Source organism: Salvia splendens, chromosome 16 (genome assembly GCF_004379255.2).
Source record: "Salvia splendens isolate huo1 chromosome 16, SspV2, whole genome shotgun sequence".
Classification (NCBI taxonomy): domain Eukaryota; kingdom Viridiplantae; phylum Streptophyta; class Magnoliopsida; order Lamiales; family Lamiaceae; genus Salvia; species Salvia splendens.
In genome coordinates this window covers 825,566-837,552 of record NC_056047.1, presented here as the reverse complement: position 1 = coordinate 837,552, position 11,987 = coordinate 825,566, and the positions used below count along the sequence as shown (strand labels likewise).

Here is an 11,987-nt window from a genome sequence, read left to right as displayed (position 1 = left end):
TCGGCACGGGAGAACTGGTCCGCAATGTCCCACATCTCTTGAGCTGTTTGCGGACTGCATTCCACGAGCTTTCTGTAGAGAGCTCCGGGCAGGATTCCATTTTGGAATGCCGAAATGACAAGTAGATCATTGAGATCATCTACTTGTAGGCATTCCTTGTGGAACCTCATCATAAAGTCGCTGATCTTTTCGTCGCGACCTTGACGTGTAGAAAGCAGCTGAGCCGAAGTGATTCGGGCTTCCGCTTTCTGAAAGAACCTCCTGTGGAAAGCATCCATTAGATCTCGGTAAGATCTAATGCTGCCTTGGAGGAGGCTATCGAACCACCTTCTTGCGTTCCCGATAAGCAGCTCGGGAAACAGCTTGCACATATGGACCTCATTGAGACCCTGGTTCGCCATATTATACTGATAGCGTCCCAGGAAGTCATGAGGATTCACTAACCCGTCATAAGTCATCGACGGAGTTCGGTAGTTCTGTGGCAAGGGAGTTCGGGTGATATCGTCCGAGAACGGAGTCTTCAATGCTCCGTACATGGCGAACCCGACATCTCTTCGGTATGGAGGAGATGGAGTTCTCCTGTGATTCCGGTACCGAGGAGGAACAGGAACATGTCGGGGTTGAGGATTCTTCTTCCTGGAAGACACGGCACTACTGCGGTAGTGACTTTCATGTCTGGATGAGGAGGGAGAATCCACCGTTTTCGTCTCCGGCTTTTGGCCCTTTTGCAGGAAAATTAAGAACTCTTCCTGCTTCTCGGCCAAAAACAACTTGACAGCCTCGTTCAAATCGGGCTGCTGGGAAGACTCGGTGCGATGAGTCTTTGAGCGGCTTGTTCCTTCTCCGTGAGAACTGGAAGTAGATTTCTCCCGAGGCTGTTTTCCAGACCTGCGGGCTGGACTAGCTTCCTCATGGTTATCACGAACGGTATTATGGGTGTTATGTGATCTGGTATGCATTTTTTTGGTAGAAGAGGATCAAAAACTCGCTTTATCACAAATTTGGTTCTCTGTTTCCCACAGACGGCGCCAGTGATGGTTGGGCGAATTTTTGATGGTGACAAATGCGGGTAAAAGAAAATATAGATCACGACACAAGGAATTACGTGGTTCGATTTACTGAGGTAAATCTACGTCCACGGGAAGAAAGGAGGGCAAGATTGTATTGCTTGATCTGGTTTACAGCTTACAAATACAGACTTGCTATATGATATTTGATGTCTAGAGAGCTTTTTTTTCCTCCTTTAGTTTATCTGATCTAAGTTCTATTTATACATTGAACTAAGATCGTGGCTTGCATCACCACTAACTAGGTCGTGGCTTACATCACCACTAACTAGGTTGTGGATGTCGTGGAGGTCATGAGATCCTGCATGGGTCCACTATCTCTTTGTTTGGTCCGCTATCCTGCATGAGATCTTGCATGAGTTGACACCACTAAATAGATCGTGTAGTGGAGGTCGTGGAGGTTCTGCATGAGTCCACTATCTCCCAGTTCGGTCGAATACTGAGACCGAACTGCTGAACTATTGCCGAGCAGCTTTTGCCGATCTGAGAGTAGAGCTTGATTGGTCGGCTTTTACCGAGCTGTAGGCTGGGGCCGAACTCTTTGGTAATGCCGAACTGATATTCTTCCTTGGGCTTTGGGCTGATGGGCCGTCACTGCTATTGGGCTTGTTTAGTACGTACCCCATCATGCATCAACTTTACGAACCTCATCAATAGAACTATAGAGATTATGCTGACTCTTGAGCTGAAAGAAAAGATAGCTCGCATAAGCAATCAGCATAACAATGCTTGTGACTCGTGAAAGGGCCATCTCGGACTTGCCCTTGTGCACTATATAGTCTAAACGAATTATTTATTAATCTAATAGTTTACATTTGATTTTTGGTTATACATTATGATTTAGTTAATTTTTTATCACAACTCAATGTGGCACTGGTAAAAATCAATTATTTTACAGGTGTCGTGATGTTCATGGTTCCAAATCCGGCAATTCTAGTTCCAAAATAAAGGACTTATGACTAGACCATGAAAGATCTATACGGTTCCGAATTGACAGTTAATTATCGGTCTAATTTATTTTAGAGATTTAGATATTCCATTCGTATTCAAAAAATAGAATAATTTGAAGCGGCACGAGTTTTAATGCACAATTGATAAAATAAGTGAGAAAAATTGGTAAAGTAAGAGAGATGAAAAAAAATGAGTAAAGTAAAAAAAAGGAAGACAAAAAGTAGAGTTAGTAGATTGTGAGTTCAAGTCCTAAAATAAAAATATTCTAAAGTTTTTATTTTTAAGGACAATCTACAATAAAAATAATAATTATTTTTAAAAAATGGAGGGAGTATGTAAGTATAGGGATAATAGTTATTGGTATGATAAGTGGTAGATTGTAGATTTGTAGTGGACCATAAATAGGACCTGCCAACGATGCAACCACTAGATAGATAACCTAACTAAATGACAATAATCTAATTATATGGATATAATAATGTTGTAAACTATTGGTGTGAAGATGAGATCGGATGTCACATAACATTTGTGTTTGTGAAGATGAGATCGGATGTCACAAAATTTATGCACTAATTGATGAATAGGTTTGTGATGATTGACGCATTAAAACTAGGAGGTTTTGTATCCACCTACTTCGTTCATATTTAAGATATCAATCCCATCGTCGGAGATTCTATTAAATTCAATGGTTGAAGCTGGCGTCGATCTCATTGAATGACAACTTTGCCCCAATTCTATGATGCGATTACCTTTTTCACTGTGTCTACTCTATGATGCGAGCAACGACCTTTTTCATCAGCAACTACTACCCACTGCCTCTACTCTATGATGCGAGCAACGACCTTTTTCACTGTGTCTGACATGAAGAGTATTACAGAACAGAGTATTTCTTAAAACTTAGGCTGTAAAGTGCAACGGTCGCCTTGCGTTTATATAGTTTGGATCAGCCCATCGTGCAACCGGTTGGACTGCGTTTCAATATAGGTTGTACCTACAAAACATAATGCAAGCCCCCAAAACTGAGCCAAGTCGGTTGTGTTTGTCAGCTCTTAAAGATTTGGAGAGCACACACAAATTTAAGCACATTTCACTAATACTTATTGGAAGAGTATCAATTTTAGAAACAACAAATTTGGGCATATGAAATTCCATAAAATTTTCACTTTCTCGGCCTCTAACACAAGGGCCTGAAAAATAAATTGGGTGTTATAGTATATAGCCAGCCCATTTAGTAACTCATAATGGCTTTACACAAGTTTTAGGTTTAGTTAAAAAATATAAGACCATTTTTCCACTTTTCAACTCGGTTCAATATTTGACTCAAAACCGTTGATGCAAATACATTTCAACAAGTCAAATTCAAGAAGACAGGTAAGAGTTATAAATCACTTCAGTCATCTTATGCAGCCTTGTTTGGAAAACCAGTTTCCTAGTAATTGTTGCTCAAACACACACTTCAAGACTTATGTTTTGGTGTTGACTCTCTTCTCTTTGAATCAGCCAACCCAAAAAAAAAAAAAAAAACTTTAACTGTTAATACTAATTACTTCGAGCTAGTACCATATTCGAGACCAAGAGGCAAGAAGTGTTTAATGCTCAAAGCCCACAATATAAAAAAACAATTTTGCATATTGATAACATCAACAAACTGAGAAAAATAGGTAAAAAAGAGAAAAACAGCCACAGTTATAGCAAATCTTTGATGTCTAATGTATGATAGTAGTTTCTAGATAAGGTAACATGGGAAAACAAAAGACAGCCACAGATGAAACTGAGAAAAAAAGAAGAAAAAAACCATATGATCACATATTTTTGTTGGGACTTCTTACTTATTATTGATTTACTATGTCATTGCAAGAAAGCAACAAATCTTGCCCAAACCAAGAAGATTTGCCCCCAAATTTCATCACAAACTTTTCCTTAAAACCAGCAAATGTGGCATCGAATCATGTATAGCAAAACAATATGGAGTATATGCTTTTTTTTCAGACAGAAGATAAGGATTCCAAGACAAGAATATATGCACTCTTTTGCTCTTATGCATAGTATCTTATCCAATCCAAAGAGAAGTCAATAAACTCAATTAGCAATAAAAATCAATCCATAAACAAGAAAAAAATTTACTACAACTTTCCTCAAATGCATAAGTTACTTTCTTCGCAAATGATTATCATAATATCATCCAATTAATCCCAAAAAGAAGAGAGTCAGCTCCTTTTCAGATAAAAGAAAAAAGAAAAAAAATGTTGGAAGTGATTTAATGATTTTTGATGACAGATTTCTTTCATCTTTGCCTTGTTGTACATTGCATCATTTAATTCCACAAAACTACCATTTTTAAGCTAAACAAAGCTGGAATTAATTCATTCAACCCCATAAAAAATTTAACCTTTTTCTGGTAAAAAAAACAAATAAAAAACTAATAATAAAACCTCCTCCAATCAAGCCGATGAGTAATACTGGCGCGGCGGCGGCATGAGCTGGTGCGCCGCCGCCTGGTGATGTACCACCCCGGCGCCGGCGCCGGGGGAGGCGTGCTGCGCGATGAACGGATGCTTGAGAAGCTGCGCCGCGGAGAGGCGCTTGGCCGGATCCCTCTGCAGGCAGCAGGAGATGAAATCCCTAAATTCGCGGCTGGCGGAGGGCGGCGCCTCCGGCGGCTGCGACATACAGATCGCGCACATCAGGCTCGCCCAATCCCCCTGCCGGCCGACGGCGAAGGGGAATTTCCCCAAATAGAATTCCAAAATGCTAACCCCCAAACTCCAGATGTCGCCGGCGTAGCCGTCGTACTGGCCGTGGTTCAAATCGGTGTTGATCCGCTCGGGGCTCATGTAGGCGATCGTGCCGACAGAGGAATTGCAGGGATCCATCGTCTGCGCGAGGATCCGAGAGACTCCGAAATCGGCGATTTTGACGAGGCGCCGCGAATTAATTAACAAATTCGAGGGTTTGATGTCGCGGTGGACTATTTTGCGGCGGTGGAGGTAGGCCAATCCGGCGAGGACGTGGCGGGAAAGGTCGGAGAGGGGTTTTTCGGAGGGGATGTGGGTGGATTCGAGGGAGCCGTTGTCCATGAATTCGAGGAGGACTTGGATCTCGCCGCCGTGATCGAAGAGGTTGTGGCATTTGACGATGTTGGGGTGGTCGACGTCGCGGAGGATCTGGATTTCGCGGCGCATCTGGTTGCGGACGGCGTCCTCGTGGTTGCCGTAGATGACCTTGAGGGCGTAGACGCCGCCGGAGGGGCGGTGGAGGACTTTGTAGACGGTGCCGCCGGCGCCGCTGCCGATGCGGCTGAGGCGGTCGAGGTCAGAGTAGTTGAGGGAGGAGGGGGCGGATGAGGGAGGGGGGGAGGGGGAGGGGGACGGCCAGGGAGGTGTCGCGGTGGGGGAGGGGGAGGGAGAGGTCGGAGCGGCGGCGCCGGCTGGATTTGGCGGCGTCGGAGGGGGGGAGGGGTTTGGAGAGGCTTCATGATTTGGTGGGAATTGGGAATATGGGAAAGATGGAGTTTTTATTTGTTTTTTGTTTTTTGTCTTTTTTTTCCTTTCTTTTGGATTGAATCAATGGGGAAAGGAAATCATGGGTTTTGGGGAATTACATATGTTTGATGAATGAAGGGAGAGAGAGATAAATGTTGAGGGATTGGTGAGAATGAGATGGATGAATCTCCATGGAAATTAAGAGAGGGGGAGGTGAAGGTTCTTGGAAGAGGGAAAATAGAGGAAGAGGGTGGTGGGGTGGGGTGGGGTGGGGTTTGGAGAAAGAGATGTGATTTGTGAAAGGGAAATGTGGGGGAAAATTTTTGGGAGGGATTTTTGTTTATATGCAAGTAATCTGTTTGTCCAGTAACAGAAGTCTCATTTCATCGGTTTGGTTTGTTTGTCGGTAAAAGTTCATATAACTATAGTATCGATGAGTTGTTTGTCAATAAAAGTTACTTTAGCTATAGTTATTAAGTCTTCCGTAGTTCTTCCTTTTGTTTCTATTAATTGTCTCATTATTGATTGATGCATGTTTTAATAAATTGTTTAATGTTGTTAAGAAAATTGAGAGGAAAAAGTTAATGAAACGTAGGAGCTACTGTTATATAAATTTTATAATAATTATGAGTTGAATGGGTTAGGGAAATATGAGGTTCATTTATCAAATATAGTTCTTCCTTTTGTTTCTATTAATTGTCTCATTATTGATTGATGCATGTTTTAATAAATTGTTTGATGTTGTTAAGAAAATTGAGAGGAAAAAGTTAATGAAACGTAGGAGCTACTGTTATATAAATTTCATAATAATTATGAGTTGAATGGGTTAAGGAAATATGAGGTTCATTTATCAAATATAATAAAAATTAAATGTAACAAATAATGGGGATAAAATAAAAATGATAAAATGAGACAATTAATTAATGAGGACCACAGTACATTTTATTCATATTTGGTTTCATCAATTTGATCATTTTGTTGATAAATGTTGACTCATTTTATTAATATCTCGCTTAGTTATTTTGATCATTTTGTTAATAAAAGTTGGGAATGAATCCTCGTGTTAAAAAAAACACAGCAAAGGCTGCTGGCAAAAGTCAGCAAAATTCTCACAAAATGCAATCTTCTGAATTCTCGTTACAATAAAAAAACAGCATATCATACTCATAAGAGCATCAGAGCATCCACAACCGTGCTCTTGCCAGCGGCACGGTTGTGGGCCCGGGCGGTACTATTCATGCCTGCTCTCTGGCAAGAGCACAACACCCACAACTGTGCTCTTCCGCAAGGACGAGCACAATTAATATAAAATTCAATTACACAACAACATTTTCATAATACTAAAATTCATTAAAAAAACCACAATAAAAATTACAAATTACAAATAAAATAAAAAGACATAATTAAAATCCTAAAAATTAAAAATTACATAATTAAAATACTAAAAATTAAAAATTACATAATTAAACTCCTAAAAATTAAAAATTACATAATTATTGGCTAATATAACCCGAGGAAGACTACGCATCCGGCGGCACCAACCCCAATTGTTTTGGAGACCCAATATCATGGACTCGTGCGTTTGAAGTTGCGTGGGGGTCATAGTTGACCTATCGGCCATATTGAGTTGGGCCAAAAGGGCCCACAACGAGTTGTTCGGGGGTGGAGGTGGAACATAGGGTGCGGGTTCGGGAGCAGGGGCAGATGGAGTCGCGGCGCGACGTCGTTCGGCCGCCGCCTTCTTCCTACCTTGCGGTCGGCGTCGGGAACCGCTTGGTCCGGCATCGGGGCTACCCAAGTTAGCTCCGGCGAGTTGGCTAGCCACTTCTTCCGAGCCGGAGTCGGATAGTGCTACCGACCGTGAGCGTTTGGAGGAGCCGCTAGAGGAGGATGTTATGCCTCCCTTATACTTCGGGTGCGTCCGCGTCTCCTGCCAAACGTTAAGATATTTGAACGACTTACCGTTCATGGATTGGTAGGTGCTCAGCGAGGCGGTGATGATGTCGACCTCGCTTTGGCCGCTCCCGGCATTCCGGGACTCCTGGATGAAATAGCCGTTGAACTTGCCAATTTCTTCGTTGGCTCGGCCGATGCAGTTGCGCACCATACTCTCGTTGCACTCGATCGTTCCCGGCGGCCGGTGTGCATTGTACCGGCTAGAGACGCGCCACCAAAAGTGATCGCCGGATTGGTTCGTTCCAACCACCGCATCTTCGGAGATTTCCAAGTACGCCTTGAACAATCTTTCCATCTCCGCCGGTGAGTACGGTGTGCGGACACCGGCGCGAGATGGAGGATTCGGCATTTGGGAAGGGGCGCGAGGCCTAGGCTCCGGTGTCCACCCGTAGCGCCCATCGGAGGCACCTTGATCGTCGATTGGGTATGGCCGGTAGCCACTCGGAACGCCCGAATCTTGGGTGAGAGGAGGGGCCGAATATTCCGTTTCCGGACTAGGAAACGGTTGCGAACCGAACCATTCGGGGTTCCAACCGTGAGAGCCGCTTGGGTTGTCGTCGTTACCGGACATAGTGGTGTTGTAGGGTGTGAGAGGAAGATGAAAATGGATATGAGAGATTGAAGATGAGAATGGAGATGAGAGAATGATGATGAGAATTGTGTAGTGAAAGTGTGAATTTTTGGGAGTGAAATTGAGGGTATTTATAGATGAAAGTGTGTATTTTTGGGGTAAAAAAAATAAAAAAAAAATTAAAAAGTGGGGAAAAACGGTTATAAACGGATATAATTTTTTGGGGAAGTGAAATTTTTTTTTTTATTTTTTATCAGTTTTTTTAATAAAAAACCGATTTTTAAAAAAAAAATAAAAAATTGTTTGAAACCAACGGCTATGCCGTTGGCGAATGAGAGAGTGACACGTGTGCGTCCGCTGGCACGGACGTGCTCGATACATCGAGCAGCGCCGTGCCAGCGGCGCGGTTGCAGCGGCGGCGGTTCTTCGCCTTGCCGCTGGCACGGACGGCGGTGGCGCCAACCGCCACCGCTGCGGATGCTCTCAGCAGTGTTTCGGAATTCCCGGCGGAATTTCTCGCGGAATTCCCAAAAACACCTCCTACCTCGTCCTCCGATTCCAATCGCCGAGCTACATAGTGACCAAAATCGCTGTACGCGGAATGAATCTAACTTCCGCGGCGCCGATTTCGCCGGAATTTGACGTCACCGTCAGATCCACGAACCCTAACCGCAAAATCGGAATCTACTATTTGAAGGAGAGCTCCGTGAAAGTTTACTGCGACGGAGAGATGCTGGGCTACGGCGTTTTGCCAGATTTCTACCAGCCGAGGAAGAACGTGACGGTGGTGAGGACGACGGCCGCGGTTTCCGCCGTCCTTCTCGGCGGCGCCGTTAAAACGGAGTTAAGCAATGCGCAGAGCCGCGGGAGAGTGCCGTTAGTGTTGACGGTTGAAGCGCCCGTTGAGTTTAAAGTTGGGTTCGTTAGAGCATCTGTAACCCTTGGGGCCGGGCCGCAAATTGCGAGTCCCGGCCCGTCCCATGCATTACACGGAAGGGCGGCACGGCTCAGGCCCGTCCCGGTGACGCGTGACCGGCCAGGGGAGCGTCCCGAGTCCCGGCCCGGGACGGGGTTGCACGGAGACGGGCCGCAAGTCCCGCGTCCCGGCCCAGCGTTGCACGGTGACGGGCCGGGCCGCAACCAATTTTTTTTTATTTTATTTTAAATTCGAAATTTTTATATTTTAAATTCTAAATTTTTGTCAACTACGTTGTCACCGAGCCGCCCGTGCAGGGCCTTCCTCACGACATCCGCAATGTCATGGCTCGTTCAGCTGCGATGCGCCCAAGAGGAACAACACACTCGCCTCCAAGCCGATCTAATCGAAGAAATTTGGACTCGCAACAACGTTTTCCAGCATTGACGTTATGTTTTCATGTATTTTATTTTCAGTTTGAAAATTTATATGTTGTAATTTTGCAGTATTCGACGAAATTAAATTTTCCGTGTTATAAATTTACAGCGTTTTTTATTTTACTTTCAAAATAGGTTGGAGTTGTGAATAGTGTCATTTATTAGTTGCGGCCCGGGCCGCAACCTGCAGGGTTACAGCAGTTGGGGCCTGGGCCGCAACTGTAGAGGAATGATGACGTGGAGGGGACTTGGGGCCGGAAATGGGGACGGGGTTACTGATGCCCTTAAGACGCGGGCAATCACAGCCAAGGCGAAGTGCGACGTCGTTTTGGACAAGTTGAGTGATAAAGCACAAATTCTTCCTAAGCATTGTCATACAGCGCTAGACTTTTTGGGTAGATAGAAGCAATTCACGTTCATTTTTTTTCAGCTTATTACTCCCTTCGTCACAAGAAACAAGAAAATTGATACAAAACTTTTGGGTATGGAAATTAAGAATTTATATTAAATAAATATGAGAGATGAAAAAAGTAGGATAGATAAAAGAGAGTAAAGTAAATGATGAAATAAAACAAGAGTGATTAGATGTTTTGTCTTTTGTTAAAAAAAGAAATGACAACTTTGTTAGGGCACCCGCAACGCTGTGCCGTTGCGGTTCCGATGCCGTTCCGGCGGAACGGTTCCGCGGCGGCACGCGTTGCGGGGTGCGTTCCGTCACCGTTCCGTGCCGTCGCCATTCCTATGCCGTGCCGCGTTCCGTTCCGGAGAAACGCGGAACGGAACGTTCCGCCACGCGCCGAGGCGACATGGCGGCCTCCCATTCGAAGCGTGAAGCCCACTCGCTGCCCCGCGAGTGGGCTTCGTCCGGTGACGCAATAATTCATTTTTTTTAAATTCGAATTTAATAAATTTTTTTTTTTTTGCAACGGTAATGAGACCGTTTTTTTAAATTTTTATTTTATTTATTTACTCTATAAATACTCCTATTTCATACTCATTTCAATCACAAACACACATCTATTCCTCTCTATTTCCACCCCAATTTTCATCTCAAATCAACTATATTTTCCTTCTCCCAAATTTAATCAAACCAATGGATCCTTATGAACAAATGCGTCAAATATTGGAACAATCACTTGAAGAAGATCGACGACGGGAGACGGAAGAAGCCGCGCCACCCCAACGACGCTCCCGTACGTACATCCATCGTAACCGGGAGGAAGCCGCCGCAAGGTTAGTACGCGACTACTTCTGCGATAACCCGGTTTGGGGAGATACGTACTTCCGTCGCCGTTTCTGCATGGGGAAACCGTTATTTCTCCACATCGCGAATACTTTGGCAGCCCGGGAAGAGTTCTTCCAGGAAGGGTTCGACGCGGTCGGCCGTCCCAGCCACACGACGCTGCAGAAATGTACTGCAGCAATCCGCCAGCTTGCGACTGGACAAACGGCCGACATGTTCGACGAATACCTCCACATCGGAGACAGCACTGGGCGAATGTGCTTGCTCAAATTCTGCCAAGGCGTCCGGGCAGCCTTCACCGACGAATTTCTCCGAAGGCCAAGCACGACCGATTGTCAGTTCCTGCTCAACCTTCACGAAACAGTGCACGGATTCCCCGGGATGCTCGGCAGCGTCGATTGCATGCACTGGCAATGGAAGAATTGCCCGGTGGCGTGGAAGGGGTCCTACACGAGCGGCCACAAAGGCACCCACCCAACCGTTATACTTGAGGCCGTTGCCGACTACCGCCTTTGGATCTGGCACGCGTACTTCGGGGTCCGCGGGTCGAACAACGACGTAAACGTGCTCCACCAGTCCGACCTCTTGACCGAAGTTTTGGATGGTAAAGCGCCGGCCATCAACTTCGTCGCCAACAACCGGCTTTATAAAATGGGGTACTATCTCGCCGATGGCATCTACCCGAAGTGGCCTACCTTCGTGAAGACGTGCAGTGGTCTGCGAACCCAAAGCAGACTCTTTTTGCGCAGAAGCAGGAGGCTGCTCGCAAGGATGTGGAGAGGGCGTTCGGGGTTCTCCAAGCGCGCTTCAACATCATCAAAGCCCCGGCTCGTACGTGGTTCATGGAAAACATGGTCGACATCATGTATACGTGCATAATCTTGCACAACATGATTGTCCAAGACGAAGGACCCGAGGCGGGAAATTGGTTCGACGACGAATCCCCCGGAAGCTCAACCGCAAGTAGTCCGCCTCGAAGTGGAGCGCATCCGTCTATACAAGAACGGTTATCTATTCGTGCAAGGACACGCGACTCTAGTGCCCACACCCAACTCCAACATGATCTAATTGAGCACATTTGGGCAAATTTTGGCGGATGAAATTATTAAAATTGTGTACTTTTATTTTTTTTAGGATTTTAATTGTGTGCTTTTTATTTTTTTACGTTTAAGTTGTAATTTTTTTTTAATGTTGTGTGTTTTTTAATAAAGTGTGTTTGTTTTTTAAAGTGTGTTTATTTAAATTGAATTGGGTTGGAAATAAAAAAAAATGAAATTGAATGAATAGTAATTTAAGGAACGGTTAAGGAACGGAGGGTTGCAGGTTCTTTTCCTTAGTTAAGGAATGGAGTAAAAAAGTACAGT

General features: G+C 44.6%; 1 pseudogene; it reads right to left on the bottom strand.

Annotated features, from left to right (window-relative positions):
* Positions 1-4,262: 4,262 nt before the first annotated feature.
* On the bottom strand, positions 4,263-5,772 carry LOC121772335 (annotated as a pseudogene).
* Between the last annotated feature and the right edge of the window lie 6,215 nt (positions 5,773-11,987).